This window comes from Prionailurus bengalensis, chromosome A1 (genome assembly GCF_016509475.1).
Source record: "Prionailurus bengalensis isolate Pbe53 chromosome A1, Fcat_Pben_1.1_paternal_pri, whole genome shotgun sequence".
NCBI lineage: Eukaryota > Metazoa > Chordata > Mammalia > Carnivora > Felidae > Prionailurus > Prionailurus bengalensis.
The window spans coordinates 197,378,788-197,404,655 of NC_057343.1; the positions used below are offsets into that span (position 1 = coordinate 197,378,788).

At 55.6% G+C, this 25,868-nt stretch overlaps 1 protein-coding gene across 2 annotated transcripts in view; it reads right to left on the bottom strand.

Moving 5' to 3' along the window:
- The window catches only part of NDST1 (N-deacetylase and N-sulfotransferase 1), a 58,704-nt gene extending 33,496 nt beyond the window's left edge, over positions 1-25,208 (bottom strand). Inside the window, exon 1 of one of the 2 annotated variants that reach the window (XM_043597853.1) lies at positions 25,014-25,208. The gene's annotated coding sequence lies outside the window, so the exon portion shown is untranslated. Of the gene's footprint in view, positions 1-24,532; positions 24,649-25,013 lie in introns of those variants that run through there. The other variant, XM_043597861.1, reaches the window with a different exon arrangement.
- Positions 25,209-25,868: the final 660 nt, after the last annotated feature.

A 25,868-nucleotide genomic window follows, 5' to 3' on the forward strand; every position in this document is an offset into this window, starting at 1 on the left:
TAGCACTTTTACATACCATATCTCATTTAAGCCTTAAACTACTGTCATTATTTACATTTACAGTTGAGGGAAATGAGGCTCAGAGAGGTTACGTCACTTGCTCAAAATCACACAGCTAGTCCGTGGCAGAGCTGAAATTTGAAGCCAGACCCCAGGAGACAGAGGTGGCTCCAGAGCCTGCAGGGACATGTTAGCTGGGATGGGGAGAGCAGGAGGGGGCCTCGGCCACTGAGGCCTCTAGCTCTTAGCCAGGCTCCCACTGTGCTCTCTCAGCCCCAGACCCAGCTCTCCCTGCCAAGGTGCTGGGGATAATGAATGAGATGCTCTGGTTGTCATGGAGATACCATGGCAACGCTGCACTTTCGGGAAATACCACGGTAACTGTGGCCACTGCTCTGGAGTTGAAAGTCACTCCCTACCCCACCCACCCCCCCTTACTCCAAAATGCTCTGGTTCCCCCACAATCCTGTGTAGGACCTGGAGAGAAAGGAGGCAAAGGCCAAGGGCCTTCCAGAAACCAAGGTGTTTAGAATCAGGACTGGGGAGAGGGTCCGTCTCTGCCCTGGATGGGCAGGTCAAACCAGGAGTAGGACCAAGAACTCTCGGAGGCTGAGCATCCTGTGCCTTTCATGGTGAAGCACACCTAATGACCCAGCCCTCACGTTTACCTGGCGCCTACTGTGTGCAGCAGACCTCCTGTGAAGGGCGGCACGTGTCATTCTGTGAGGTGGCCATGCACCAGCTGCTAGCATTACAGTTAAGGGCTTAGACTAGAGCCAGCCTGCCTGAGCTTGAATCTTGCGTCCATTATTTACTAGCCTTGTGATCTTTGAGCAAATCCCTCAACCTCTCTGAGACTTGGTTTCCCCAAGTGTAAAACAGGCTTTATATATTCGCAGGGCTGCTGCCCAGACTAAAAGAGATGACGTGTGCAAAATAGCGCAGGGCCTGGCACACGGCGATATAGGCTAATAAAACGATTAGCCATTTAACAGATTTGGAAACTGAGGCTCAGGAAGCAACTGGTCCAGGGCCACCTACCAAATTCACAGTGGATCCAGAAGGAGAAGAAACGGCGTCAGGTTTGGGAGGACACTGGAAGTGGGGCACAAGCAGATGGTCCATTCCCTGTCCCCTCGTTGTACTTACAGAGCACCACTAGGCACCGAGAATGGCACCGGGCACTGGGAAGTAGGCTTTACCAAACCCCAAGGTTTTAGGTTTCTGGTGTGAAGCTGCTGCAGGGTAAAATGCAGGAAGGTCCCTGCAGCCCCGGGTGCTCACCTAGCCCAGCTTTTATTTCCCGCCTGGGTCATTCCTGACACCCTCCCCAGAGGCCCCATACTCCTATGCATATAGACGCCCGGGCAAACTCACACGGTGCCGACACGTTCAAATGGTGTCGCCGCAGCCATCTGGGCCACAGGCACAAGTACGGGGTGGGGAGCTGAAGGAGGTGCAGGAAGAGCCCCGCAAACAGCCTCAGAAGTATGTGAATGGGCACCCGGGCCTGGGGGAGGAGGGCTGGCTGCAGGCCCGGGCAGTGGCAGCCCCACAGGCAATCCCAGAGCCACTCCCCACAGCTGACCCAGCCCCTCCCGGCCTGTCCCACCCCCAACACAATCACACCCACCACCCACCACCCGGCCACACCCCGAAGCCGCCCAGCTCCACCAGCCACCGGGCCTCAGCCTGCCCCACCCACCACGCACAGTGCAGCACAGAAAATCCTCCACATTTGCTTCCCAGCTGTGCAGGAGTTTCTCCAGCCCAATTACACCCCTGGGAGGCCGAACCAGAAGCAAATCCCTTCCTCTGCTGGAATTCACTGCACACCCCATCCCCCACAGGCCCGCAGTGCCGCCTGGCCGAGGGCCCAGCCGCTGCCCATCAGTCACCCCGGAGTCCGGAGTCCGGGGCCGCCACCAAGGGACTGTCGGCAGTCTGGCTCAGAGCCTCGGGGCTGCAGTGTGGAGTCCACCCCGCGGTGAGCACATGGGGACACTGAGATCCCGAGAGAGAGAGAGAGAGAGAGAGAGAGAGAGAGAGCGAGCAAAGGATCCCCTGCCCCCACGCCCACCTACCTTGACCCATTTTCTTGTCCACTAAAAGCCTGCCCATCCTCCTCCAAGGCCAGCTGTGGCTTTCAAAGTCCTAGATGAGCTCTCCTGCTCTGTGTCCCATCATGCAGCGCTGGATGCGTGCCACCAGATGCCAGGGCCTCTCGGGACTGGAACACTGGTCCCCCAACCTCACCAAAAGCTCTCCAAAGCAGACGTGGTCTCCTACCCACGGTAGGTGCTCAAGAAAGATGTGCCCTTGCCAATTACCTTCCCCTTTGGGGATCCAAGCTAAATGCATCAATGCTAGGAACTCTCATTTATTGGACAAATATGCTGGTATGACACGCTCATTTAACCCTTACCGCAGCACTGTGACCTATCTTCCCCTCATCTTACAGATGGGGGCAGTGAGGCCCAGAGGGGGCCGTGCGACTTGCCCCAGCCCACAGAGCTAACGAGTGGGTGACAAGGATCTCGCACAGGCCACCAGCTCCAGAGCCTGTGATCCTCAGCTGTCAGCAACACGGGTCCCCTGTGTTCGCCCGGGACGGCTACCACACTCTACCGCTCTGGACATCCTATTCTCTGCTCCCTTTGAATGGTGCTCTGTCTGTCTTTGTTTTCATCCATTTTATGCGTGTTTTAACATCAAAAGCAGCCTCTCACGATCTGTCTTGGAGGAAGACCCACAAATCAGCCATCAATCAACAAGCAAACAAAGCATTCCCTGCTGGTTCACTCCCAGGTTCCTAACCTGGGATTTGTTCTGGGTTCCCCAGCAGGGAATGCTCAACAAAAAAACCTCAGGAACTTAGACCCTACTTGTTGAGAAGCTGTCTTTCCTCCAACAGGCCCGGAGTTGAGAGTTTACCTATGCACTAGCTCTGAAGAAAGGGTTTAGCAAGCAAACAAACAAGACAGCCTGTGGGGAGGGGCGGAGTCAGGAACAAGACAGGTCAGGACCAGCTGCCCCCCAGTCCCACCAAAGCTCCTAACAAACCAAGATGGGGAGGCCCATCACAGGGCATGCTCTTCACTAGCCCATGAAGCTTCCCCAAATAGGGCTCTCTCCACCCAACCCCCAAATCCATCGATGACAGAGTCGAATCCATTCCTATTTTTCTTAGGCTCAGATCACAGGCATTCAAAAGGAATGGAATGATAGTTCCCTGCAAATCTCATAACCTCCCTGCCGGACGGCAGCCAGCACTGGCTGAGCTCCTGATAACTCATCAGCCCCACACTGGGTCAGTGCTGAGAGCCTGCTCTGATCTGTCACACCCAATCCTCACACCCAGAGAGGTGGGGTCACTGATATGTGCACTTTACAGATGAGGAAACCTAGGCTCAGAGAGGGTAAGCAACCTACTGAAAGTCACCCAGCTAGGCAGAGGCAGAGCTTAGGATGACCCCGGGCCAGTCCTCCAAGGTGGGCTATTTGTAACCCATAGACAGTCCTTATGCTCAGCATTCCACACCATTCTTGAGTGAGGTCTGTGGCCTAGAGCATGTCCAGAGAGAGGTTTCCTGCCGATGACCCATCCCAGCTGCCTAAACACAGGCTGACCCAATTTCTTCAGGAATGGGAAAGTCTTCACTGGCAGAGTAGGACACCACAGGTTCCCAGAAAGGCAAGACCTCAGCCAGAGGGTCCTCACCTTCCCCTGCCCCAGGGGCCTCGGTCATCTCTGACAAGCAGGTGTCCACGTTAGAAAGGGGGCCGCCTCCATGGCCCAGGCAGCAGCCTCAAGTGAAGGAAGAAGAGACGAAGGAGTGAGGGTAAGAAGAAGTAGGACATCTCAACTTCGAGGGACAACTCGAAGGAAAATGGTGACCAGCATGCCTCACGGGTCTGTGGCACACCAGGTACTACCATGACCCCATTTATTTGTCATTTTTTCCCAGTGACGTAGAAACAAGTTTATCATGCCCTGAACCTCCCCACCCCCATCTGCCACCCCTGCAGAGGAGCCAGGCAAGGCTGGTCAGTCCCAGCGCCTGTCCTTCCACGGGTCCCCCCCAGGTCACCAGATGCCCCCCGAGAGATTCCATAAAGCAGGTGTACTGTTAGGCGGTGGGGAGAGCTCCATCTCATGGGTACAGAAGCCAAAACCCATGTGGGCCTGGGGTCCACATCAGCATCCCAGCCCCGCCACTCGCTCCCTAGGTGCCCCTGGGCAAGACCCTTCCCTTCTCCTCACCTCTGTTTCCTCCACTAGACAACGAGGGGTGTGCACTAGATCGGAAGTTTGTGACCTCCTGGGTTACAGAACCCTTCCAGAATCTATGAAAGCTGTTAGAGGGCTCTCCCCAGACAGATACTGCATTCCAAACAAATGCAGGGTGGCTGTGACCGCTCCCCCATCCCACCCCACCCCACCCCCCACCCCCCCCCCCCGACACACCCACGACGAATAAGAACAGGGGAACTGTCCTGGAGTCCTGGCTTTGACATGTTGTGGCTTTCACAAGTGTAGACAAGACTGAGGCCATGAATGTGACCTCTCAGCGCCCTGGGACCTCGTCATTCCTGCTCCCCCCAATGGCCCTGCAGTAATCTTTAACTCTTGGACCTGTTGGCTTCCGTGGGTTCACAGGATCGCCAAGCTATCAAGAGAAACAACCCTTCCTTCCTACCCCTCGGCCACTACCTCCTTCTCCTCCAACAGGAATCTGCCAGGTCAGCCCTGAGCCATCTCTCTGGGGCTGCCCCAGGGGCTGGACACTTCAGGAACCCGCTCCTGGTCCTAAATGCAGACAGGACCCAGGGCCAGGCTTGGGGCCAGGCTGTCCCACTCCCTGCACACCCGGGCCCCTCCTGCATGGCTGTGAACATGCCCACACTACTGGTGCACACACATCCAGACAGACCTGGGAGGACTGGACAGAAGGGAGGGGCCTAGGGGCTGTGGTCAGAGGGTAAGGGAAGGCCGGGGAGAGAATGACAAGACCCACCAGACCTCCAGGCAGCAGCGCTGGGCTCGGCTTCCCTTCACTGCGTCCTCTTAATGGCTGCACGCTCCTCACTTGACGAGGCCGCACCTAATCCCAGAGCTAGGACAAATGGCATTACTCTCAGCCAGTCCCCTCCCTGGGAGGGAGGGAGGGAAAGAGGGAGGGAGTGGTGGCTCTAGGGCACCCTGAGCCACCAACCATGTTCCGGAAGCCTCCAGGCCCCTCACCACCAGGTTCCTTGCCAGAGGCCACCGGCCCCTCCCTCCTGGACCTCAGGAAGAGGATGTCCTGCTTGCTTCTGCCCCACACTCAGGGGCCCCACAACAGGCAGAGGCCCCAGCCAGGAGGCACCTTCCATGGAGGAGGAGAAAGCACGTCCCTGGCCCTCATGCTGATGGGCCCTCCAGACACTCTCATGAAAGGTGCAGCCGGCAGTGGAGGAACCCGCGCTGGCCGCAAGGACATCTGCACTATGGCTACAGCTCCACCTGACTTCCTATGTGAAGCTAGAGCCTTCCCCCTCCAGACCTGCTTCCCCACCTGTCCTGAAAAGAACAGGAAGTAGGCCCGATATGATGACATGATATCCGCTCAGCTATCTGGGCCCGCGGGTGGTGACACTGGCTTCTGGGCCCTGCCCCCATCCCGACTCAGCTGCGGGGTCCTTCCCACTGTCCGTCCAGCAGAGGAGGAAGAAGGGTAACTGCCAGAGTGTGGAAGGCGTAGAATCCAGGCCAGCGTGTTGAGGTGTTAGGTGAAAGGGCCTTACGTAGCCCAGAGAGGAGAAGCAACATGGCCACGGTCACACAGGCAGCTGGAAAAGGGCCAGGCTAGCCTGGCTTTACTCTTCAGCAGTAAACACGTAGGACTGTCCACATGCAGGAGTATCTGCCTTTTTAGAGGACGTCAAGGAGAGCACAAGGCAACTTGCTAATGGCAGAATTCCAGGCCCTGAGAGTCAGGGTAGGAAAAAAAAAAGATGGAGTTTTTGTATGCGTGGGTCCAGGGACAGAGACTGGCCTAACTGTCCAAGTCCCCTCATGTCACGCCATAAGGGTGGCCCAGGACCACCTTCCGGGACCTGGATAAATCCTAAGAACTTGTGCAGGGATTAGCGGCCTTGGCTACCTCTTAACAGCCACCTGAGGACTAGCCAACAGGCCCACTGGTGGTGATGGGGCCACTGGCCCAGATGGATGTCCCAAGACTAGGCTGCCCACAAGACAGGAAAGCCTTAGGGAGACTGAAAAAGTTCCAGGCCCTGTGGCCAGCGCAGAGGGAAGCCAGATGCACTGGGAGCAACAAAGAGGAAGGGTAAGCTTCGAGTCACTTAGAGCCACGGAAGCTCCCTAATCTCCTGGAGGCCTGGTGGGCACAGCACGGGCCTGCTGAGACCCAGGAGGCTTTCCTCAAGGCACTCATGAAAGTGGCCTCATCTCTCTAGGTGTGCTGGGGCTTGTCGCCACGACAGGGGCCCGCCACCAACACGCATTGAGTGTGAGGGCCTCAACATGCTTACATGGAGGCACAGCTGGCAGGGGAAGGGGTAGGAGGTGGTGGGAGGCAGGGAGGAGGGCCTCACTTTCTCTGGAACACAGAAACTAGAGAGCATAGAGTGAAAAGTATCCGGTGACCTACTTACGGCAGATTCCTTTTAAAGGGGCCCGAGGGGCCTCTGTGAGACTCTTAGAAGGTGCCTCACAGGTGTCCCTGCACTCCCAAGGCTGGTGGCTCAGTTCCTGGGGTCAGGAGACTGGAGTTCTAGTCCCAGACCTGGCTGGGGGGAGGCAAGTGAGGCAGCAGGCACAAACGGTAAGGAGGCACCCACTCTCAGATGCTGCTGTGCGCACTTGCCCGATGCTGAGAGGGAGCACCATCTCCCAGTAGCACCCGAGAGTGAGGGGCTCCTTCAAGTTCACCCCAGGCCCAGCCCTCCCCTAACCTACCAGTGACCTCGGCCAAGCACCTGCTCTTCTCCAGGACTAGCTTTGGTCACCGGCAAAGCGAGCAGTGCCAGATAACTCCAAAGGCCCTGCTGCATCCAAGCTGGGCGTCTCTGACCTACAGCTCATCCCCAGAAATGGGCACAATGGTTCCCTCTCCCATCAGTCCTCAAACTCCAGGCAGAAAACACATTATACCACCGTCCTACATAACCACGCGTGACGCCCTTTGCCGAATGCTTGGCCTCCACTTCATCAGGGCTTCATCTTACAAGTATGGAAGCTGAGGCTCGTGGAAGTTAAGCAACTTGCTAAGGCCCCCAGTTGGGAAGTGCTTAGCTGAGATTCGAACCAGTGTCTGGCTATAATCCTACATTCCATGGCATTAGCCACAGATAACCCAAAATCCACCAGGGCCTGGAAGATGCCACTGGGTCTTTGCACCTCCCACACCTTCGAGTGTGCGGTGGTGAGGCTGATGTGAAAGGCAGGCTGGTGGAGGCTGGGAGCAGGCAGGCAGGCATGGGAAGCCCGTGTGGGCGCTGAGCATTTGCAGACTGACCAGACTGCAGCCAAGCCAGTTGTCCACCCCTGTGGCTACAATATCCTCATCGCCATCAGCACACCGCAGCCACTGCCGTGCCATTTTTAAATCATTACACAGATGCAAAGTTTTTTCACAGACATTGCTTTAGCATCACATGACAGCCTTACAAGAACATAGCAGGGATTTCTTCCACCCTTCTCGAATGAGGAAAGTGGGGTTCCCAGAGGAGGAGTGATGTCCCCAAATGCACACAGTGAGGCAGTATTTGAGAGTGAACTCGGAGCGCCCATCTTCTGCCTCCCAGTCCAAAGCTTTGTTGACTCCTCTGTGCCCTCGACCTTCAGTTCAGTCAGCGTTTATAACAATGACCATTTTTGAGAGCTCAGTCCTTGCAGGTATAATATCCTTCACACATGATCTCATTTAACCCCCCCCCCCCATTAATTAAGTACTACTACTGTTTGCCTTTCACAGAGACACTGAGGCTCTGAAATTGTGGCTATCTCGCCCCAGGTCACCATGCTAGGAAGGGACACAGCTGGCTCAGAACCTCTGTGCTGCGCTGCTCAGTCTGGGACCGGAAGGGAGACCAGACATGCTCAAGCAGCACGTGTGCCTGGCAGGTCAGGCAAGAGTATGATAATAGGAAGACAAACAAAGCTCTCAGAGAGCCCACAAGACAGAGGCTGTTACAAACATCCGGGCAGGAGGCCAGGAGTCTAAGCAAAGGACATGGGAACAAAGGGAGGTGACAGATAGTAGGGAGGTGGCCTTGTGAGACCTTGGTCAAGTGCCTTGCTCTCTCTGGATCTCAATTTACCCAGCTATTAAGAGAAGTCCCTGGAATATCTCCAGAGCCCCCTCCATCTCTAAAAACGCTTGGACCCTGGGAAAACAAGCAATGCCTAATGACAGCTTGGCTGTGAGCCCTGGGGGCTCCGAAATGACCTTTGCCATCCTGGCATGGCTCAACTGAGGAGAAACAGGCTTGCGAAAGCCCAGGGCTCAGCCGGCATGCCTGGGCACCAGTGAAGTGTGGGTCTTGAGGGGGCCACATTCCTCCGCCCGTCGTCAACCTCTCCACGGCTCCAGTGCAGCAAGCACCACCCAGCCTGGACCGAGACCAGGAACCGAGGGCACAGTCAAGTGCCCAGTGGAATGCCATTCCGGGCCTGCCCCGCCCCCCCCCCCCCGGCCCTGTCCAGAGCCCTTCATGTAACTCAAGTCCCCTCAATGTCACCCACCCCTCAAAGCCGCACATTTACATTTCCTAAGGTCAGTCACTGGCATGTACAGCCCAAGAGGCCTGTAGGAGAACTTAAGGGAAAGAATCACTCCATCCCCGAGGGACCTGTGCAAGGCAGAGGCTGCTCATGCCAGGTCAGTGAAGACCCCCACCTGAGGAAGGCAGGAGAACCCAGTAGGGCCAGCCCCCAGTTCTCACTCTGGGGGGTAGAAGGGGTCAGGGACTTACCAAGAGGACTCAGGCCAAGTCCCCACACTCGCAGCTGCTCTCACATCACATGTGCAACACACTCCTACTTAGTAACCTTCCATGGCTCCCACTGCCCCCAGGCAAAACCCCTTCCCCTGACCCACCGCACAGGTCACTGCTACTAACAGCCTGAGTTAACAGAGAATGGGATGTGCCAGGGCCTTTGCTACGTGTTTTGTGCAAATTTTCTCATTTAACTCCCACTGCAACTCGGACACAGGTACCATGGTTGGCCCATTTTCACAGATGAGAAAATTAAGGCTCAGAGAGGTTATGTTCCTGGCCGAGAGTCTCACAGCCAAGCAGCAGGGCAAAGATGCACACCCATACCTGGACTCCGAAGCCCAGGTTCTTAACCACCGTGCTATGCGGCCGCCTCAAGCGTCACCTTCCACCCTCAGAACCCTGGGGCAAGCTCACCACTTCTGTGTACAAGAGGCGAAACCAAGGCCCGGAGTGATAGCTCTCTCTATTGGTAGCAGAGCCAAGACAAGGCCTGAGGCCTCCAGGGCTGGCCTCCAGCCTGCCCCCTCCGCCCCCCCCCCCCCCCAACCAAAGAGCCATGCCAGGTAGAAAGGCTGGGACCACCATGACAGTGAGCCATCGGAATCTGCCTTTTTCCTCCGAAGGGAAAGGCAGTAGGAGGCTGTCAAAGAGAGAAAAGAACATGAAGGGCCCAGGAAACATTTGTTCTTAGAGAACAGAGTCTCAGAGTTCGGGAGGGCAGCCCTCACACCCACACAGGAATTGCCCCTTCAGCAGCAGGAATACAAGGCCCAGGACCAATCTCTACCCATGTGCCCTCCACTCCAGCCAATGCTCCGGTGTAACGCATGTGACCTGAAATCTCCATTTCTCTCCCCAAACCTGCTCGTCATGCAGCCTTCCCTGTCTCAGTAAATGACAATGCTGCCCTTCCAGTGCTGCAGGCCAGAATCCTTGCTGTGGACACCCGCTTCTTCTCACATCCCACACCCAATCCATCAGCTTATCCAGTGAAATTGAGCCAGAATCCGACCTCTGGCTGTCTCCCGCACAGTGGTCACACTGAGCCCTCCTTCATCTGAGTGCCTACGGGGGCTTTCCACCCTGCCGTCACTTCTCGGGTGGCAGTCCACTCAGTCCTTCCCAAATGTGTGCTGGAACAAGGGCGGCCCCTGCCCCCCCTCAGCAGCCCCTAAACAGCAAAGTCCTCTCGAGTCTGCCCTCCCTCCGGTCCCATCCCCAACAAGGGTGACTCTTCTTTCTGTCCCAGCCACACCAGCCTCCTGGCTGTCCCTCAGATACACCCCACACCCTCCTGCCTCAAAGCCTTTGTGGTGCTGTTTCCTCTGCCTGAAATGCTCTTCCCCAGACAGCCTGTGGCTCCCGCCGCCTCCCTCGTGGAGCCTGCCGGCCCTCTTACCAGAGGCTTTCCACCACTGCCCAACACAGGAGGGCCATTTGCTCCAGTCACTCTTTCTACCCCCAACCAAGCTTTATTTTTCTTCCAGGCACCTCTCGCCACCTGAAAAACAGCCAGTATCGAACTGGTATTTGCTGCTTTGTTGATCTTGCCCCACCGCTAGAATGTCAGCCCCAAGTCCAAAACAGGGACACGGTCTGTTTTGCCCACCGCTGTGTCCCAGGGCAAGGAAAAGTGCCCAAACAAGGCAAATGCTTGACAAAAAAAAACATTTTTTTGAACACATCTTTTGGTTTCTGCAGCTCCTGGAGACCAGCGTCGCTTGGAGGCTGATCACCTGTGCCAGCTGAAACCCCAAGGGTTGTCACATGAACAGTTCCTGGCCAAATCCCCAACCTGTCCTGGGACAACTGACTGCTTGCACCAGAACAGGACTTTTCCTGGCCCCTGTCTGAAGCCTTTACCACCCTTTTGGCCACTGCAGGAGAACTTCTGGGTCTGACAGCTGGCTCCACAGGGCGGCTCCAGCCACTGGCAGGAGCAGAGACTGGGCTGCGGCTGCCAGCTCTCCCAGCCCCCCAGTGCTGCCAGGTCCCGGGTCCAGCATCTGACAAAGGTTGCCCCACGCTCCCAGCAAGAGGAGGCGGAGGAGGCCGGCCCGGTGCCACGCCTGCCCTTTTCCTGTTGGAGCACTGAGGGCCATCAGAAGGAAGCTTTGTCTCCAGAATAAAGAGCATGAAGCCCAGTGCCAGGGAGAGACGGGCACCGAGGGGGCTGGCCCATCAGACAGTTTAAGGAAAAACAAAACAAAAAAATGGGATGGAGAATGTTTGAAGGCTAATTTGCACACCCAACCGGTCTCATGCCTCCAGGGTGGCTGTGACGGTGTAACTTCACTTTTCCAGGCCCCAGCCTGGAGGTCAACACAGACAATCAGATGATTGTCCCAGCTGGGTCAATTGGCACTGACCCTGCACAGAGGGAGGTGGGGACAGAGGAGTGTAGTCTTACCTGAGAGTCAGATGACCTGAATCTAGGCCTGACCTTCCATGCACTTGTGTGTGACCCGTCTGTACCTCAGTTTACCCATCTGTAAACGGCTTGTCCAGGCCTGCACTTTGAAGTCTCAGGTTGCCTGCCATTGGATCACACAGTGCAGCACCTCTCAGCCTGTGGCCAGGTCACTGGGCCACACAGGCGAGACTCCAACTTTGCAGGGCTCAGGTCCTCTCTGTGGGGCCTGATACCCAGGCCATAGCCCCTGCCCACTCTGACAGGCTTATAGCCTCCCTCCTCCCATGATGACCTGACAAACGTGAAACCTCTCTGGGCCTGGCCCAGTGACAGGTGGCCTCACCCCACCCAGACACTGGCACCTGCACTGATCCCCTCTGTCATCCTCTCCAAGGATGGCTCACAAGGCCCCTTCGGCCACAACCACAGAAAGGAACCCACACAGAGGGCAAAAGAGAAGCCCAGAGAGGGAAAAGGGCATATTGATGTCACACAGCCGACTGCCACCCACGGGTCCTCCCGAGCAGCCCTGGGCTTCATGAGTTAAGACAGGGTCCTCAAAACCTGTCTACAGAGCCCCATGTCTGAACCTTCCGGGGAGGGGGTGCTACACCATAGACTGAAGGAACCAAAGATGGGGGACAGAAATCTGCGTGTAGTTTTTACAAGCTTCCCAGCTTTTTCTTACACCCAGAACAACTGCAACCTCTCAGCCAAGACCTCTTTCAGGAGGAGCACAGATTAGCTGGCCTCAAGGGATGTGCAGGATTTCAGCGGAAAGAGTGAAATAAACCTTGGACAGACATCTGGACAGAGGAGTCAACGGATAAAGCACGTATTCTAGGAGCAGAGTAAAGCAGAGAAAGGCTCAAAAGAGGGGAAGCCCATTCCAGTAAACACCTGAGCTGATGCCCCCCTTTCCCTCTGTACCCCCAGGACGCAGAAGTCTGGACTTGGTGCCATCTGAGGGCTGCTGACCCCGGCCTCTCTCTCTCCCCAAACTCCTCCAAACCCCCTGGGAGAGTGAAACGTGGGACTGTCACAGGTCAGATGCTCCTCTCTGTGGTTATACGGCAGCATGGGGACGACACTTTCAGTGACTGTGTATCCGCAGCTTAAGAAGCTGCCTGGGTCAGTGGCTAAGCAGTCACAGCTTATCTGGGAGGAGGATTCGAGGGCCACAGGGCAGGAGGATCCAGAGGCCTCTATTAAATGGAACCTTTGCAGCCGGTGGTGGGGAGCAGCGCTGCCACACCTTCATTCATAAAGGAGATATTTAATTTGCTCCTGCTGTGCACACAGCCCTGAGCCTGAGCACCATGCTTTGAGCAGAGATGAGCCAGCCCCCTACCCTCCACCATTCTTTTTTTTTTTTAATGTTTTATTTTATTTTTGAGAGACAAGAGAGAGACGGAGCATGAGTGGGGGAGGAGCGGAGAGAGAGGGAGACATAGAATCTGAAGCAGGCTCCAGGCTCGGAGCTGTCAGCTCAGAGCCCGACGCGGGGCTGGAACCCACAAACGGAGATCATAACCTGAGCCAAAGTCAGACGCCTAACCGACTGAGCCACCCAGGTGCCCCCCTCCATCATTCTTAAAGAGCTCACAAAGCAGACAAGGAACAACACTATATAACACAAGAAAGAAAGAACTCCAGGATAGGGTTACAAACTCAAATACCTGGAGGGCCAGAAAAAACAGGTAAGTGTGTGTTAAGAATGCAGGCTCAGGGGGTGGGAGGGAGGTGAGAGTGGGTGATGGGCACTGAGGAGGGCACCTATTGGGATGAGCACTGGGTGTTGTATGGGAACTAATTTGACAATAAATTTCATATTAAAAAAAAACAATAAATAAATAAATAAATAAATAAATAAATAAATAAAAGAACGTAGGCTCAAGGTCTTCCGATCTTCCAATTTGTGAAGTAAAGCCAGAAATAGGGATTTTTAGGTGAAATCTCCTCTTGGCAATTAGCTCAATTTTTGGCATGGGTTAAGTAGGATGTGCCCATGGGGCAGATGTGGCCTGCCAGTTTGTGGCCTCTGTTTTCCTGAAAGGGACACAGAACGTGCCATGGAGCTCAGCCGAAGCCAACTCCCCTGCAGCTGAAGTCCCCGGAAGGCTTCCTGGGAGAGAACTGGTGTGGGCTGCCAGATGGTGGGGCTTCACTCCTGAGAGGGAATCCTGGGGAGGGGTACGCACACCCACTGGAACCACAGGGGCCATGGGTCAAAGGCCCCCTAGCGTATGGCCTATCTTTCCTCTTAAAGAAGAGTCCTTGTCTCCGTCCCCAAAGCAGGCACAGAGGCATCAGCTCTGAACATCCCCAGGAGGTAGGAGGGGCCACCTTCCCAGCAAACCTCCTGATTACATCACTTGGCGGCAGGATAGCACAGGTTAATTTCATCCCTGGAGCTTGAGGAACAGATCAACTAATGCAACAGCTCCATCAGAGGTAGAGACAATGGAGGACAAAACGAGGTTAAGAATCGTGTCCTGCCTGGCCAGGCCTGGCTGGTTACATAAGCCTGCCTCAGGACAAAGCCACGTTCAAGGCACCAGGGAGGGCCTGGGCTAGAGAGGCCCAGAAATACAGAGAGGGTTCTCCCTCCCTCCCTGTCTACCCCTACTCTCCAACCTTGCCTTGAAGCGCCTGGAAAGCCCAACACAGAGTTCAGAGCTAAAGGTGGAGACTAAGACCCCAAGATAAGGCACTTAAGAGGACTGCAGAGCTGGAACTAATAATAATAGCAAACTTTTACTGAGTAATGACTTTGTAGCAGGCACTGGGATAAGTCCTTTCATGGATTCTCTTATTTAAAAGTCAGTAACACCATGAGATGACAATTATTACTCCCATTTTACAGATTGGGAAACTGAAGCACAGACACAGCAACCTATCCAAGGTCACAGGCCTTCTAACTGAAGGGTGTGGCTTAGACCCCAATACTGGCCTCTGAGACCACACTCTGCACCACCTGCTGCCACCAGGCTACTTTCTGCTAGAACACTGGAACCACCCCGCCCCTTCAGCAACTCCTCGTGGCAGGCAGTACATGCATGTGGGCCCCTGTCCTCCTGTCAGCACTTGGCGGGGAGGCGGGGGGGGGGGGGGGTTGCGGCGGGGAGTCGAGTCCTCTGAAAACCTGATGAAACCTACAGACTCTCTCTGCAGGAAAAAATGCATAGAAATCCCCACAAAATGTTGTGCATGATTTCAGGGGCACGCAGACTCCTGCACTGGTGACAATGGATGAGTCAAGATCATAGGATACGTAGGATCAAGAGATAGGAGGTGGCAGAGAAAGAGGATTCCCCCGAGCCCTTTGGGATGCCTCATATCTATAAACACGGGGCCCAAACTCACAGCTGCTTAAGTTCATAGGCGTGGGCACGAACCAGGGCTCAGGGTCTAGTCATCCCTTCGGGGCTAGGAGAACAGGATAAATCACGACGTACAATAGCCCTTGCCTTTGCACCCACTGGGTGTGAGTCACAGCTCCCAGCTGCCGGGCAGACGGGGAACAGCTGGGCCCCGGCATCTGGACGGGGGTGGCATCACCAAGCACACCATCCCAGCCTCCCGCCCACCACACAAGTCAACATCCAGTGAGCCCACCTCACTACAGACCAGCCCTGGCCTTGCCCTACCTCCACAGCTTTGAGTGTTTCCCAGGGGGACCCCTCCATGGCCCCTGCCCAGCTCCCATGCCAGCCACGGCCCTGGGAGGAGTGGGTCAAGACAACAGCCCCTTGCAAGGCCCCAGAAGACCCAGGCTCCAGTGCCAAGTCTCCCGCTGTCTCACTGCATGACCTCAGGTAGGCTCGTCCTGCCTCTCAGAGCCTCAGTTCCACCAATTGTCAAATGTGGAGACCACCCTATCCAGTCCTTCCCAGCTCAAAGCCGAGCGTATAAACAGTGGCATCTGACAAACTTTGTGCCGCCCTGGGACCCTGCTTTCAGGAAGTTACATAAACATCCTTCAGAGAAACAAAAGTCCAACCTAAAGACGACTTTTTTTTAAAAAGGATATCAAGAAGCCCTTTTTATAGTCCAACTTCCCCCATCCTACTTCCATTGTTCCAAATATCCTCTCAGGACCTAGAAAATACACTGGGTTTCCGTCTGGGGTTTGGGCTTCTGAGTGTTCTTCCCTCGGAGGCGGCCCCGCCTCTCCTTGGCAGCTTTCTCCCCAGGACACTCCCGTCTCGGCCCCCAGCACTGCCCTGGGCTACCCCGAGGGCTATGGCTACCCAGTCCGCCAAAGATGGGGTCGGGTGCAGGGGCAGTTTTTGGGAAACAAAGCCTTCCCTGGTCAGAACAGAGACAACGCCGGGTTCGGGTCCCCATCATGACGCCATATGTGGCCCTGTGTGGGCAAGTCCCTGTTCCTTGGTTCACCACTGAGAAACGGAAGGGTTCCCGCTGTGTCAGGAAAGCCCTCCAGTTCCTCAGCAGTACCTTGGTGACACTGAGGCAGAAAAGGACAGCACTGGACAGTGGGCTCTGATCTTGACCCCCACCCCTATCCCTCCTCCTAGAACCAGAAGAGGGTTCTTTTCTTTCTCTGATTTTATCTCCTGTCCTAGCTGTGGGACCTTGAACTCAGCACTGAGTGAGTCTCTGTGTACCTCAAATGGCCATCCATAGGATAGAAAGAATGACAGTGTCCAGCAGAGGCCCCAACATGGAGGCTTCAGCCCTAATCATCCCAACACAATCCCATCACCCCGCCAAAACCTAATTCACTCATTTGATATTTGACATATTTTTGCATCTTTAAAAAACCAATCCAAGTGGGGCCTGCTACATAAACATTCCAAGACAATCTCCCACTTCCCTTGTTCCAAAGAGATCGTGTTTCCAAGCACCTCCATAGAATTCTACAGAATTCCTAGATCTATCACCTTATGGCTGTATGGCCTCAGTATTTTCATCTATAAAATGGGGACAATAATAGTGCCTACTTTATAGGATTATGCCCAGTAAGCAGATAAGGTCTCAAAAAATGTTGAGTGAAAATGATATGATCATCTTCATTAAAATTATTGACATAGTTGGGGGGCCTGGGTGGCTCAGTCAGTTGAGTATCTGACTCTTGGTTTCAACTCAGGTCATGATCCCAGGGTCATGAGATCGAGCCCTGTGCCAGGCTTCTTGGGATTCTCTCCCCCTGCCCCCTGCGCCTCTCCCCCACTCACATGCACTCTCTCAATAAAATAAAAATAAATAAAAATAAAAATATTGAGATATTTAAAACCACTGGACTGGTGACAGCTAAGGTCCCTTAACCCTCTCAAGTCACATCTGACCACTGTGATCACACACACACATGCGCAAACACACACGCATACCCTTCTCTGGAGCAGGATCCACACTCTCTGCCTGGCCCCAGCCCCAGAACACAGCTGGTTTGTTCCTGGAACCCACTCTTGCCTCCCACAAAGTCCCCCACCCTTCAAGTCCCCTCATCCTCCCTTCCTTAAGGGGCCCCACCACTGTCTCCTGTAATTGTCTTGGGGTTCCACTGAACCTTGTTATTGTGTCACAAGAGTGTCTCCTGGAGATGTGACAAGATGATGGATCCTTGACGACAGGGTAGAGAAAAACTGGCTTTTCTCTGGGTCTTCAACATTTGCTGGGTGTCTGAATATGCTGAGAGCCCAAGGAGGGAAGTGTGTTGTTGTTTTTTTAATTATCTAACCAAGTGTTTCTTTTCTTTTGTTTTCTTTGCGTTTATTTTTGAGAGAGACAGAGCATGAGCAGGAGAGGGGCAGAGAGAGAGGGAGACACAGAATCTGAAACAGGCTGTCAGCCCAGAGCCTGATTCAGGGCTCGAACCCATGAACCATGAGATCATGACCTGAGCTGAAGTTGGTCACTCAACCGACTGAGCCATCCAGGTGCCCTTCTAACCAAGTTTTTCTTCAACTTTAGCATACACCTACATTACTTGGACGCTTCTTTTTTTTTTTTTTTTTAATGTTTATTTTTTGAGGCAAAGAGAGACAGACAGAGAGAGAGTGAGCAGAGGAGGGGCAGAGAGAGAGGGGGAGACACAGAATCTGAAGCAGGCTCCAGGCTCTGAGCTGTCAGCACAGAGCCCGATGCGGGGCTTGAACCCACAGACCGTGAGATCATGACCTGAGCCGAAGTCAGACGCTCAACCAACTGAGCCACCTAGGTGCCCCATTACTTGGCGGCTTCTTCAAACAGACTGCTGGACCCCTCCTTCCCCCCTCATCCCAGTTTCTGATTCAGTAGGTCTGGGGTGGAGTCAGATAATTTGCATTTTTAGCGACTTCCCAGGTAATACCTAGGTAATGCTACTAGTCCAACCCTGAGAACCACTGACTCAACCTGCAGGTGAATAAGAGCCTCCATGAGCATGTGACGTTAACCCTCCTGTAAAAGCGTGAGCAGGAGCTGCCGTGGTCTAAGAAGAGGAGGAAGGGAATCTGGACAGACAGTGATGCATAAGTGAAGGCCCTGTGATGACGACATTCATATCTCCTCACCTGGCCTCTGCCTGGACAGGTAGTGTAGACCAGAGGTGGCTGCCACTGAACAATGATTACGGCAGACCTCCGCCGACCGCCACCCCAGACCTGCCCAGACAGGCCGATCCATGGCCAGCCTAGGGGTGATGAGAATCCACACCCTGCCTCGTTCAGCCAGACCTCGGGTGTGAATGAGGCCAGAGTCTCCACCACATCTCAACCATGTGAGCACTGGGATTCTGCCCCACACCTCCCCACACAACCCCTTCCGTCTTGGCTAGCTCTGAGTGTGCTTACGTTTCCTCATTTCCAGTGCCTTACAGAGTAAGTCTGTTCTGTCTGGCCAGAGCAGCCCCTCAGAAACCAGCAGCCCGTAATGGTAATTCCTTGAGCCTGAACCCCCCCCCCCCCCCCAACACACACACACACACGCTGCAAAGGCTGAGCCTTCCACTTCGCTAAGCCTTAGTGGCCACACCTGCTACCAGGAGGGGTGACACAAGTGCCTATTTCCTCCTGCTCTGGGGAGGATGGAATGAGCTCCCTGTTCAATAACAACATCACCAGCTACAACAATAATCATAACTCACATGGACTCAGCTTATAGTTAAGCATCTTTCCTGCATTATCTTTCTAAATGCTGTGAGATGGGGACCGTTACTATCCCCTTTGAACGGAGGAAGGCACTGAAGAGCTTCCCAAGGTGCCACAAGTAGGAAATGACCCAGCAAGGCCATCTGGGTCCAGAGCCTAGCTCCCAGCCTCTGCCCTGCCTGTGTTCTAGTGACCTACCCCAAGATCTACACCAGGCCACCTCTCCCTGACATCATCCCGTCCCCCTTCCCAGGGCACAGGGAGGCTCAGTGGAAGGCCTCTGGAGGTGCCAGCCCACAGTGTGCACAGTCTAGGGCATGGTGCCCTCGTCTCAAGGACAGCCACAGGACCTACCAGCCAGGCCAACTTATCTGGCGTAAGTTTTAGATACCATTCAACATGGCCACTAGGGAGGACACGGGCCCTTATGGAACTTGAGCACCTTAACCTTGATGGAAAGGACAAAAGAGGAAAACAGGTGTAACAGAAGAAATCCTGTCCGGCCTCCTGGATAAGACTGGCAGCTCCCACACCCCGTGCAAATTGCCCAGTCTCTCTGGGCCTCAGTTTCCTCTTCCAAATAAACATTCCCAGGCTATGAGACAGAATGTTCAGGAACTCAAACCCTAAGGATTCTTCCTTCCATCTCGGAAAAGACAGACCACCCCCTAGGTATAAACAATATTAATACCCATTGTTATCTTTGAAGAGCTACTTACTGGGCTCTTACTCTGGGTGAGGCACTGATCTGTTCAACTCTCCTAGCAAAACAGGACTATTACTATCCTCATTGGTTAAAGCCTAGAGGGATTTAAGATTTAGGTAATTTTCTCTAGATCCCACAGCTAATGATGACAGAGCTGGGACTTGAACCCATGACTTTTGACTCCACTCTGCAATGCTCCCCCCTGGTGAAATGGGTCACACACAGCCCCTGCCTCCAAAGCCTGGAGCCTAGAAGAAATGAGATATGTCCCTAAGAAACCAGAATTCAAAGCCAGGTGTGTGAAGGGCCCCATGACAGGGCCATATAGTAGGCTCTTCCCATGCAAAAGCAGGGAGCAGGCAATGTCCAATGGCATTAGGAATAACTGTAGGGAAGTGGTAACACCAGAGCTGGGCCTCGGTGGGGGACTATTGGGCAGTGAGGGCAAGTGACTGGGGTTCAGCATCCTCGCCATGAGCAGAGACGGGCAGGTTCTGCTGAGGCTTGTGGGGGAATGGGAGATGGGACACTGGTCACATAGTGGGCTACCTCCCATACCTTACCCTCCAAATGCTCATTTACAATGCATATGTTTAACATTAGATTAATCCAGTCTGAATCAAGAAACAAGACAGGTAGAAATAAAAAGGGCTAGGAGGCAGCTTAATGTAAACTCTCCTCCATCTAGGGAAGAGATCTGGTCCCCTCTGTGACTCCTTTGGTGGCAGACTATCTCTACCCCGGAGGCCATACAGTTCCAGACATTCACATCCATACCTTCTATCAAGCTCCAAACAAACCTCCAAGTTGAAGCTGATGGGCAGAACTTTGTACCAGCCCCACAGGCAGGAGAAAGTGCCTCTACTGGTGACCTTTCAAGACCAGGAGACCCTGCATTAACCATTGCTGAAGGGCAGGCGGGGGACAGCCCTGCCTCCACCCCTCCCGCTCCTCACTTTCAAACCCACTGGCCCTTCCCTTCAACTCCTACTGGTTCAGACTGATTCATGATTCAGCTTTCTTTCCACACATTTGAGGAAAGAGAGACTGAACCCATTTCACAGACGGGGAAATAGAAGCCTAAGGTTCCAGCCCCCTGAAACCACAGTCCCGGCAGCTCTGGCAGCTGGTCCAGACATCCCGAGGGGCCCCTGGAAGGTCAGCTGTGCTGAGTGTGTTCCACAGGGTAAGGACTCTCCCAGGCAGAGCACTGCAGGCCAGGCCAGCATGGGGAACTTCCCAAGAAGCACAGGAAGGGGCAGCTCTGAAGAGCTATGAGAAAAACAGGGGGTGGAAATGGGCCGAGCACTACCCCAACTGCTGAGATTCTCGGAAGAAAAGGGAACTGAAAGAGGTCACCCAGGTCTGACCCCCCCAGCACACGCCTTTGGCATCCTTTCCCTCTCTCCAGGGTCACTGTTTACCTTTAGCAATGGAGACCTCGCCTCTCCCGAGGCATCGTATTCCCGTTAGCCTCCTGTCACTCTTGCTGCTGTCTCTGCCCTCAGGAGGCACGGGACAAGACTATGCCCTCTGCCCACAGAGAGCCCTGCCAGGGGTTGGAAGCAGTGACGCTGTCACTTAAGGGTCCTTCCCCAAACCTCAGGTCACCTGTGATGAGCCCGAGCCCCAAAGCAGCTACAAAGTCCTTCAGCCTCCTCCTCCTCCTTTCCTCAGTCCCACCGCCTGAGTCAGACTCTGCTCAGCTCTCTGCTGGACCCCAACTCGCATCATCTCTGAGCTGGTCTCAACACAACCAGTCTCACCACCATCTTTGGCCAAATGACCTCTGAGAGGAACAGCACACTAGGGCAAAAGCAGTTCTGGCCTGCGTTCCAATACCGCTCTGTAAGTGACTCAAGGCCTCTGAACCTCCATTTTCCCATCTGAAAATGGGGCAGGGGTGGGGATTACCGGTGGCAGCAGCTACTCGGCAGGGGTATTGTGAGATTTCAGTGGAGCGTCTGTAAGGAGCCTGGCATGAGACATGGCCACAGGCATCGACTCAACAAGCTGCTTACCACCCTCTGTCCTCTCCACCGGCTACAGAATAAAATCCAAACTCCTGAGCAGGATGCTGCAAAGTCCCCAGAACCCAATCTTGCCTTCCACTGCCTCCCTTCCCACAGCCTGCATCCTCACAAACACTTCCTCTCCCAGGAAGCCCTGCCGACGTTAACAACCAGAAGAGCTTTTCCTCTCTACTGACCTTCCAAAGCCCATCTATCACTGACCACGTCCTGCCTCTCCACCATCACTGAGCCTCGTCTTCCCTCCCCCATCAGACCAGCAGCCTCTCCACTCAGAAACAAGCAGCACCTCACCCTCACCCCATTTCGTTTCCCCATTGCCCCACCCCGCAGACAGTTTCCATACATATTTAACAAATTACCCTAATGTTCCATTTCATGTAAAGTATGTCCAAGTCCTCCAAACAGTCCAGATATTTCAAGCCATACCCAAACCAAATTCCAAGCCAGCAGAAGTCTGCCCAGTCTCTAGGGACTTGCAGGCCTGGCTTTGGTCCCAAAGTATGGAAGACGGACGGGTCGAGCAGGCCCAAAGCCCAGAGCAGAGAGAGCTTGGAGCTGCCGAGACCAGAGCCCGTTTCTACGTGTCACAGATGCAGTTTCTCAGTTGGCTCCTGGGCCAACCCTCAGCCTATGATTTCACACTCGACCACATCCTCAACTTGTGAATTAAAACTGTTTCTTGCATGCCCCTTATTGACAGGAGGCTCACTATCCGTTTTTTCTTGCTTGCTGGCTCCTTCCCTCACCTGTTGATTCTCCCAGAGGCCTCTCTTTCTGCTCTGATCACGAGGACAAGGACAGTCTGGCCGCATGCCAAAGGGTCACCCCCATCCCTCAGGGCTCCTTTCACCCACCCAGCCCCTCCACTCATCGCCCCGCATTTCTGAGTCCCCTCAAAGCCCAGCTAGTAGTGGAATTTCCACTCTTGTTCCTAGAAGCTGACAGTGGTCAGTCAGCCCAGGAAGGCCCCCTGTTCGTGGAGCCTACCAAAAACCTACAGACCCTGCAAATCCCAGACGCAGTGCTGGCACAGCCCTCGGAGCATCTAGGACAGTAATGTGCACGCAAACTTTCATTTCCCAAGAACCTTCATTCTCTACCCCACTCCATTGTTTTAAGATGTCATTTATTAACTAGAAATTTGTTTTCCATGTTTAAAGAAATTACTCAAGGCCCCCAATAAGAGCCTGATCAGCAGTCATGAGATGGTACCCTCGCCAAAAGACTGGGCCAGCACAGAGCACTGAAACCGGCGGAAGTCTGGGTCCATGCATATTCACTCAGAGTATTTACTGAGGGTCTACACTGTGCCCCAGGTTCAGAAACCCAGTACACACAAGCATTTTCCATTAGGATTCTGTAATCCTGACCGTGGCTCAAAGTCCACCCCCCATTACTGTCCTCGGGGACCTTTGGGGCTGCAGCACCTAGGGCAGGCCATTAGTTTTGCAATAAGGACCCTGCTGATGAGTCACACAAGTGGACACCTGTGATATAAATCCTTTGGCCTTCTGTCTCTCATCACCCCCAAGGGCTCGGCTTCTTGGCCCTACCTCTGCTCTCTGCTGATCTAAAAGTGACCTGGTCTGAATGGAGATGAAAGGTTCTGCCTTCTCCTGGGTGCCGGGGACAGGCCTGTTGACAAAGCCACCAGCTGTCCCTAGCTGGAGCCAGGGAGACCAGCTCCTCCTGCACCACCCTCACTGGGAGAGCATTCCTGCCACAGACCCAGCCAGCAACAGAAGTCGGACCACCATAGAGGTCCGGGCCCAGGCTCCACTGGACTTCCCTCCTGGTCCAGCTGCCCACAGTAACAAGAGCCAGGGCACAAGACCTCAACCTGCACCAGTACCAGGCAGAAGGAGCATCACCTGGGGGTGAGGGTGATGGGGAGAGGGGACAAGTGTCCTCATAATTTCAACTGAAAATGACACCATGAGCTCAGTCACAGCAGGACTTTATAGAGACCTGTAGGTGAGACTCAGGCTAGGGGAGGAGAGTCAAATCCAAGTTCCACCACTTCTCACCTGCACAGCCTTTACCATCCCGTGCCTCAGTTTCCCCCTCGGTGAAATGTGGTTCATAGTAAAGCGGGAGAACTGAAGAAAATAATATATATAAAACAGTTAGCCCAGGGGCGCCTGGGTGGTTCAGTTGGTTAAGCGTCTCACTTCCGCTCAGGTCATGATCTCCCTGTTCGAGGGTTCGAGCTCCACATCAGGCTCTGTGCTGACAGCTCAGACCCTGGAGCCTGCTTGGGATTCTGTGTCTCCCTCTCTGCCCCTCCCCTGCTTGTACTCTGTCTCTCTCTCAAAAATAAGTAAACATTAAAAAACAAAGCAAAACAATTAGCCCAGTGCCTGGCACATAGTAAACATGCAATAAATACTTGTTGAATATAAACATGCCACAGTTTACTGAGGTACCACAGATTTTCATCTCATCCTTATTCTAGAATATACTGTATTTTTCCCATTTTACAGGTGAGGAAACTGAGGTGAGGGGAAGGTAAGGAACCAGCCCAAGGTCACAGAGCTGGGAAGTGACAGACATCCAGGTCAGTCTGCACCTCAAGACCAGGGGCAGGACTGCCTGAGGCCATTCTGAATGACTGGGGGAGGAGGGGGGAGGGAGTACAGCGCTGGGGCTAGACAGGGGTAGACAGGGGTGGGGTCCTGAATCCCCTGGGCCTAGCATGGCTCCTGGCTGACCCCTGTGCTCAATCCAGTTAAGAGCCAGGAGGCCAGTCCCCAGATTCCTCCCATCCTGTCCCAGTGCCCCCTCCTCACCCCGTCCCAGGGTGTTAAAGAGCAGCGTTCAAAGCGGAGGCTCCACGCTCCGAGAACCAGAGAGAGAAAGAGAGTTAGAGACCAGGCCGCTCTCGCAGCCCCGAGAAAACCGGTCCGGCCGCCTCACCCTGCCCCAAGCGGGGACCCGGCCTCTAACCCCCTCCCTCGCCAGACAAAAGTTTCCCCTGTTCGGGAGTAGGGGAGGGGGAGGGGGCATTCCTCGTGAGTGACATTATCCGTGACCTACAGCTGCCGCGCTGCCCTCGCCCGCACCCCGGCCTGCCCCCAGCCCCAGCGCGGCCCCCCACCCCTTTGTCCTCCCACCCCCGTGCGCGGGGCCCGGCAGACTCGGCTCGCCCGCCCGGCGCCCGCCCGCACTAAACTTGCGCCGGCGGCCGCTTGGGCCCCGCGCGGCCTGCACGCCCGGCTCGGGCCCCGCCGGCCCGGCGACAGGGGACTGGCTTGCCCCGGCCCTCCCAGCCTCTTACCTGCCACGGCTGGGGCGCCCCCCGGGGGGAGGAGGCGCTCCCAGCGAGCCGCGGGACGCCCGGGTTTCCCCCCCGGCCGTGCGGGCGCCGCCGGGCTCTGGCCCCGGCCGGGGTTAACCCCTCGCCGGCCGCCTCCCGCCGCTCCCACCCCGGCTCCACGCCGCAGCCGCCGCCACCGCCCGCTCCGCCTCCCGCCCGCTGTCCCCCTCCCCCTCCCCCGCCCGGTGCCCAGCCCCCAGTCCCGGCCCCCGGCACCGCGCTGGGGCAGCTCGCAGTCCCCACCCCCCCACCCCCACCCCCACCCCCACCCCCACCCCGCCGCCCCGCGATCCCGCGGGGGGAGGTGGGGGTCTCCCCGAGAGCTGGAAGTTGGGGCGCGCTGCCCCCGCACCCCGCAGGCCGGCGGCGCACAGAGGGGCGAGCCCGCGCGCCCAGGGCCCCCAGCCCGTCTCCCCTTCCCCTCGCCGGCCGCGGCGCCTACCTCCCCGAATCGCGGCCGTGGGAGCGGGGTTCGATCCCGTGATGGAGCGTGGGTGCCGGCCCGAGATCGGCTCCGGAGGCCCCGGCGGCCGGCGGGCGTGCGGCGAGCGCCCCGGGGCGGGGGCCGGGGCGGGACCGGGAGCTGCTATCGGGGCTGGATTTCTCGGCTTCCACCCGGATTCTCCCTCGGCTCTCCCGGCCGATTCGGTGCTGCTCGGCGACCACGTGACGCGGGCTGCCTTTGACCCCTGTCTCCGAGCGGGTAGGGGGCGGGGGCCGGAGGGGGTGTCAGATGCGGGACCCACGAGGGCCCCGGGCGGCTGCCGGGCGTCCTGGAGGCGGTGACCCCGGGGAAACAAAGCCCGGGGGAAGCCCACAAGTTATTCGGGGTCAAAGAGGGAACAGCGCTGGGGGTCGGAGAGGCTTCAGAGAAAACTAGGGAGACAAAGACCCGCGCCCGCCGAGCCTCCGGGGGCCCTGGGAGCGCCCTGGCCGGGCCCGAGGGGGCCTCCCGGCTCTGCCGCCGCTGGGCTTATGACAACTGTCCAGGGCCTCCCCGGACGGCTCCCCGACAACCAGGTCTCTGCCGGAGTGACCCCTCCTGGGCAGGCCTTCCCCACCCCACCCCACCCCACCTTTGCCCTGACTCTTGAAAACCCCTTTATTTCCTTTATCGTGATTATCTGGTTCATTTACTGGTCTCATTGTTTACTAGAATGTCATCTCCCCCAACAAGTTGTTCCCAGCGGAATCCCTAGCGCCTAGCACGTAACAGGCAGCTGAAGAGGTGGATGACCTTGTGCAGATTTCTTCTCCCACTGAGCCTCGGGTTCCCATCCCCAGTGTCATTTCAACC